A 6,757-nucleotide genomic window follows, 5' to 3' on the forward strand; every position below is an offset into this window, starting at 1 on the left:
TGCTTTTATTAGAATGAAAGCCAAGAGTTTGGCAAACTCACTCTTTATTCATGAATTTAAAATATAAGAGCAGAACTTAAAGTGAAGGAATGAGAAGAAAAAAAAAGTAGTCAAAAAAGCCAGTGAACTAAATCTCTAAAACAAAGGAACCTCACTGGAGGGAGGCAGCCAGCTCTTTATCTAGTCAAGTGGCTGACAAAGATAGTCCTCTTGAAAGTAAATGCCTCTTTGAAATGGATACCTCAGCAATGGAGGCTTAAGCAATGCACTTGCAATTAAAAACAAACAAAAAAAACTGTCAGACAACTTCAAGGAACAGCTAGAAGGCCAGTGTGCCTACAACACAGTGTGCATGAGACCAAGTGAAAGAAGAGGTTGCCAGGGGTATGAGGAAGTGGAGTCCTTTAGTCCTAAAATCATTTGGACTTTATTCAAATGTGATGAGAAGCCAGATGGAAATTTTGAGCAGGGAAGTGTCATATCTGATATCTGTTTCAAAAACCATACTGGCTAACTGATGGCAATTAAAAAGTAGAGGGTCAAAGAGAAAAGTGGAGGTCCAGGGACTTCTGGGGAGACATTTCACTCACAATGACACTACTCCCATTAAACACTTCATGAGCATCACTCTGCAAGTGAATTTCCACCATCTCATCTATAGCACTAACAATGGCTCCTACCATTTACTCTTCAAGAAAAGACTGAACTGTCCAACTTAACTTCCATCTTCACTTTTAAAACTACATGTCATCAGAAAATCCCAATTTAAAGGCCAAACTATGAAGAAGTAAATTCAATGAATGATATTATTTTGAATCATATTTATGACATTTTCAAAAACCTTTCATGGGCATGATATGCTTAGGTAAGTTAACTTTCATTCAATGTGTAATCTTTGTGTTTCTCCTTCAGATATAAAGAGAATGCAATGAGATTATCAAGAATTCATCATGACCAGCCTATGAAACCCCTAGATCGAGCGGTCTTCTGGATCGAGTTTGTCATGCGCCACAAAGGAGCCAAACACCTGTGGCCAGCCTCCCATGACCTCACCTGGGTCCAGTACCACTCTTTGGATGTGATTGGGTTCCTGCTGGCCTGTGTGGCAAGCGCTACATTTGTCATCACAAAATGTTGTCTGTTGTGTTACCAGAAGTTTGCTAAACCAGGAAAGATGAAGAAAAGGGAGTAGTTATTTCAGAGGCCTGAAGCTGATATGCCTCCTTGGGTTTATTCAGCACAATGAAGTTGTAACATAAGGATCCCTTCTTCCTGTGACAAAATTACTTTTCACAATGTAGCTTCTCAAATCAAAATTTGTTTTCAATGATTTACTGTCTGTTTAAGAGTTAAAAATATTCACGCCAAAGAGAAAATAACTGGGCAAAAATAAAATAACAATAAAACAATGTGGGTATTTATTGAATTTTATTATATGAATTCCAAAGTTATTCCAAAAAATGATTAAGCTTAATTATGTTTCCAACATTAGGCATAAACACAAGAACATTATATAATTTATTCACAATATTAGTATTACTGTGCAAATACTCAGAATATTTTAACTGTATTCCGGTGCAAAATTCTGTGGTTTTAACTTTTGCTAAAGAAACCATTCAATAGTTAGAATTGTGTGAAATGATTCATCCTTCCATTTCATTTTGGGAGACCACTAATGCTTCTTTTGGGGAGAAGGTTGTTTTATATATATTTTATCTTTGTTGTTGAAAGTATTACAGATGTCCTCCCTTTTAACCCTCACTTACCTCCTTCTCCCCGCTCCTGCCCCCTCCTGCTCCTTGGTTTTACTGTATATCCAGCCTCAGCATCATTTCTTACCTAAAAATATGGCAAGTCATTTGCCCTCATCCAGGTTCAGTCATTTCTGATTAAAGTGTATGTGGAGCCATAGCCGGGGCTCAGTGGTTAGAGCGTCGCCCTGCAGACTGAAGGGTTGTGGGTTCGATTCGAGTCAAGGGCACGTATCTTGGTTGTAGGTTCTTTCCCCACCCCAGTTGGGGCTTGTGATAGAGGTAACCAGTCTATGTGTCTCTGTCTCCCTCTCTCTCTCTCTCCCTCCCTCCCACTCTCTCCAAAAATATCAATGGAAAAAATATCCTTGGGTGAAGATTAAAAACAAAAAATAAATAAACTGTATGTTAATTTAGAAATATAACAACAGCTAGTTGCTTCCTAATATAAAATTGAGCTGTTTATGATAGACTTTGGTTTTAGTAACTAATTCTCTTTACCTCACAGCCCCTGAAAAAGACTCACCCGGCTGCTTTCACTCTTCTTGCAGCCTTTGATGATGGGCATATGGTCTCAATTGTAGGTTGGATAATGTAGAACCCATACTCTAAAGGGACTATTGAATTTTCTTATAGCGTGTGTACATATATACACCCACTTCCTGCCAAACAAGGCACAGCATCACTTACCTATTTACAGACACATTTATGCCCAAGGAAAACTTGTTCACTCATAACTGACACATGAAAATTAAAAAAACATTATTCATAGTGGCCAAAATTGGGGGCGGGGATGTCTACCAACTAATACATGTGGTGTGTCTGTATTATGAAATATTATCTGGCAGTAAAAAGGATGCATGCTGTAATATGAATGAATCTTTAAATTATTATGCTAAGTAAAAGAAGCCAATCACAAAAGGACACATATTACATTATTCTGTTTACAAGAAATCCTCTGCTTCTATAGAGACACAAACCAGATTAATGGTCAGATAAGGTTTAGGGAGGAAGACATTAGGGAGTTCCTTGTAAAGGATAAAGGTTTCACTGGGGCAGAAAATGCTCTTCATATGATCACCATGGTGGTAGCACAATTTTGTGAATACAGTATGCACTATTGAAAGGTACATTTTATTTTATTTTATTTTTTTAAATGTATTTTATTGATTTTTTACAGAGAAGAAGGGAGAGGGATAGAGAGCTAGAAACATCGATGAGAGAGAAACATCGATCAGCTGCCTCCTGCACGCCCCCCAGAGGGGATGCGCCCGAAACCAAGGCACATGTCCCTGACAGGAATCAAACCCGGGACCCTTGAGTCCGCAGGCCGAGGCTCTATCCACTGAGCCAAACCGGTTCGGCGAAATGTACATTTTAAATTAATCAATTGAATGATGGGTAAATCACATGTTCACAAAGTTTTATTTAAGAATTAAAATCTCAGAGGAGAAAGTGGCAGCCAAATAGCAGCCAAATAGGCAATGTGTCCTGCACCTTATCCCAGGCCCAGACTGGAAATACAACTATATTGGAGAACATTCACCTGGAATTACCAACTGAGGTCCAGCTAAGGAAGAGACTTACATCAAAGAAGGACAGAAAGCACCTGGAAACTGGTAGGAAGGGCCAGGTCAGGAGAGGAGCTGACCCAGCTCCCAGGGGCAGCAGGCCCAGAGAGGAGGGAGTTCTGGGCCACAGGAGGGACTGTTCCCTCTGAAGACAGAGGCCCAGAACCCAGGCTCGACACCGGAGCCGAGACCTGCAGCCCACGTAACATACATCTGTGAAAGGTGGCAGACGTACTGGCCACTGTGGAGTCTGGCAGACTGGAGCCGGTTGGAGAGAAACCCAGAGCATATGAGTTTTCATTTGCAACTACTCACCTGAGGCTTTGGTGCAGGGAGGGAGGCACAGACTGAGGTGCCTACAGAGAGGCTGGCGTGGGAAGCAGTGCAGGGAGCCACGGGATAGCAGTAGTCAGGAATCCTATATTTGGTTGTTCAGATGCATTCAAACCAAAACTGCCATTTTTCCAGAGAGGAGCTACCTGCTCCCAGCAGCCACAGGGCAACAAATGACAAGTGCTAGCGAGGATGCAGAGAAAAGTGGACCCTAGTACACCGCTGGTGGAATGTAGGCTGGTGCAGCCATTATGGAAAACAGTATGGATTTTCCTAAAAAAAATATGGAACGGCCATTTGACCCAGGATTCCATTTCGAGGAATATATCCTAAGAAACCTGAAACACCAATCATAAAGAATATATGCACCCTTATGTTCACAGCAGCACAATTTACAATACCTAAGATCTGGAAACAACCTAAGTGCACGTCAGCAGATGAGTGGATGTGATACATTTACACAATTGAATACTATGCAGCAGTAAAAAAAAAAAAAAAAGGAATCTCTTACCCTTTGAGACAGCATGGAGGGACCTGGAGAGTATCATGCAAAGTAAAATAAGTCAGTCAGAGAAAGACAAGTATCACATGATCTCACTCATACATGGAATCTAAGTAACAAAATCAACTAATCAATGCAGTGAATCCAGAGACATGGAAACATGGAACAGAGAGTGGAATCTCAGAGGGAAGGGGGGGAAGTGTAAGTGGGTGAGAGGTAATCAACCAGGGACCTTATATGTATATATGAATGGCCCATGGACCTAGACCATGGGGTGGTGAGGGCCTGGGGTGAAATTGGGGGATGGGCTAGTGGGTGTTAATGGGGGTGGGGGTGAGGGCGGAAGGGGACCTATGTAATACTTTCAACAATAACAAATTATTTAAAAATATATATATTAGCATGGTAAAAAATGGGCAAAGGACCTAAATAGACACTTCTCCAAAATGGACATAGAGAAGTTCAAGAAATATATGAAAAAATGCTCAAAGTCACTAATCATCTGAGAGATGCAAATTAAAACAACAATTAGGTATCACCTCACACCTGTCAGAATGGCTATCATCAACAAATCAACAAATGATGTGTTGGTGAGAATGTGAAGAAAAGGGAACCCTAGTACACTGATGGTGGGAATGCAGACTGGTGGGTGCAGCCACTTTTTAAAACATTATGGAGATTCCTCAAAAAATTAAAAATGGAACTCCCATTTGACCCAGTGATCCCACTTCTAGGAATACATTCTAAGAAACCAGAAACACCAATCAAAAAGGATATATATATGCACCCTGATATTCATAGCAGCACAATTTACAATAGTTAAGATTTTGAAATAGCCCAAGTGCCCATTAGCTGATGAGTGGATAACAAAAACTGTGGTATGTTTAAACAATGGAATACTACATGGCAGTAAAAATGAAGGAACTCTTTTCATTTGCAACAGTATGGATGGAGCTGGAGAGTACTATGCTAAGCAAAATAAGCCAATCAGAAGATAAGTATCACATGACCTTCTCATATGTAGAATCTAATGAACAAAATGAACTGACAAACAAAATAGATTTAGAGACAAAACCATGAACAGACTGATGAATTTCAGAGGAACGGTGGGGGTGGATAGTGCGTGTGTGTAGGGGGGAGGGGGGATAGAGGTTAATCGGGGAATTTAAATGCATATACGCAGAGCCCATGTACACAGACACTAGCGTGGTAAAGACTTGGGAGGGGCGAGTATGGGGAGGAGGTGGTCAATGGGGAAAAAATACACAAAGCGGATACCTGTAATACTTTCAGCAATAAAGATAAATTTAAAAAATAAATAAACATTAAAATAAAATCTCAGGAACTGTCATCCAGGTAATTATCTGTCAGCTGTATAATAGCTTTATCTCCCTTTCATCACAAAAAAAAATCATTACAGACCCAATTACCTCTAACTTCCTATAATTATGACATTCATCTATAATAAATTACAAATCTCAAGAAAACTGCAAAGTTGACTCAGCTGGATGACAGCACTTTTTTTAAAAATATATTTTATTGGATCAGCTCCTCATCAGCTTCTCATCAGCTCCTCATCAGCTCCTCATCAGCTCCTCATCAGATCCACATCAGATCCACATCAGATCCACATCAGATCCTCGTCAGATCCTAACCAGAACCTAGCCAGAGAACATGGCAAAAGATCCTGGACAGAACCTGGCTACAGAACTTCACTGGAGAACCTAGACAGAACATGGCAAAAGAACCTGGATAGAACCTGGCTAAAGAACCTGGCGACCGAACCTGGCTGGAGAACCTGGCTAGAGAACCATGCAACAGAACCTGACTACAGAACCTAGCGAGAGAACATGGACACAGAACTTGGCTATAGATCCTGGCTAGGCTGCTGATCAACTGAACGCTGTCTCCATGTCATTCCTTCTTCGCCGACTCCGTCCACACCTTTGGGGACCCCTGGACCCATTGGGGTTGGACCCCAACAAATGAGTGAGATCATGTGGTGTTTTTCCTTCATTGACTGGCTTGTTTCACTTGGCATGGTGCTCTCCAGTTCCATCCATGCAGTTGCAGATGGTGGGAGTTCCTTCTTTTTAACAGCAGCATGGTGTTCCATCGTGTAGATGTACCACAGTTTTCTAATCCATTCATCTGCTGATGGGCACTTGGGCTGTTTCCAGATCTTGGCTGTGGTGAGTTGTGCTGCTGTGAACATCGGGGTGCATATATCCTTTCTGATTGGTGTTTCTGGTTTCTTGCATCCCAAAGATCTTTACGTGTCACATTTTCATTCACATTCAGCTTAAGATATTTTTATTTTTATTCCTTCTTTGATACATGAGTTATTTAGTAGGGCATTATTTTCCATTTTTTAATTTCCTGGCTATCTTTTTGTTATTGATTTCTAGCTTGATTTTATTATGGCCAAGAATGTAATGGAGTGATTTCTAGTCCTTTGAAATTTGTTGAGACTTGTCATATGGTTCAGCATATGGTCAATTTTGGTAAATATTCTATATGCCCTTTAAAAATATGTGTTTTCTGCAGTTACTGGTTGCAATGTTCTAGAGACATCAATTAGACCGTGTTTGTTCATCACA

This window comes from Myotis yumanensis, unplaced genomic scaffold (assembly GCF_028538775.1).
Source record: "Myotis yumanensis isolate MYYU_CA2020_CCGP unplaced genomic scaffold, mMyoYum1.0.hap1 SCAF_1, whole genome shotgun sequence".
Lineage (NCBI taxonomy): Eukaryota > Metazoa > Chordata > Mammalia > Chiroptera > Vespertilionidae > Myotis > Myotis yumanensis.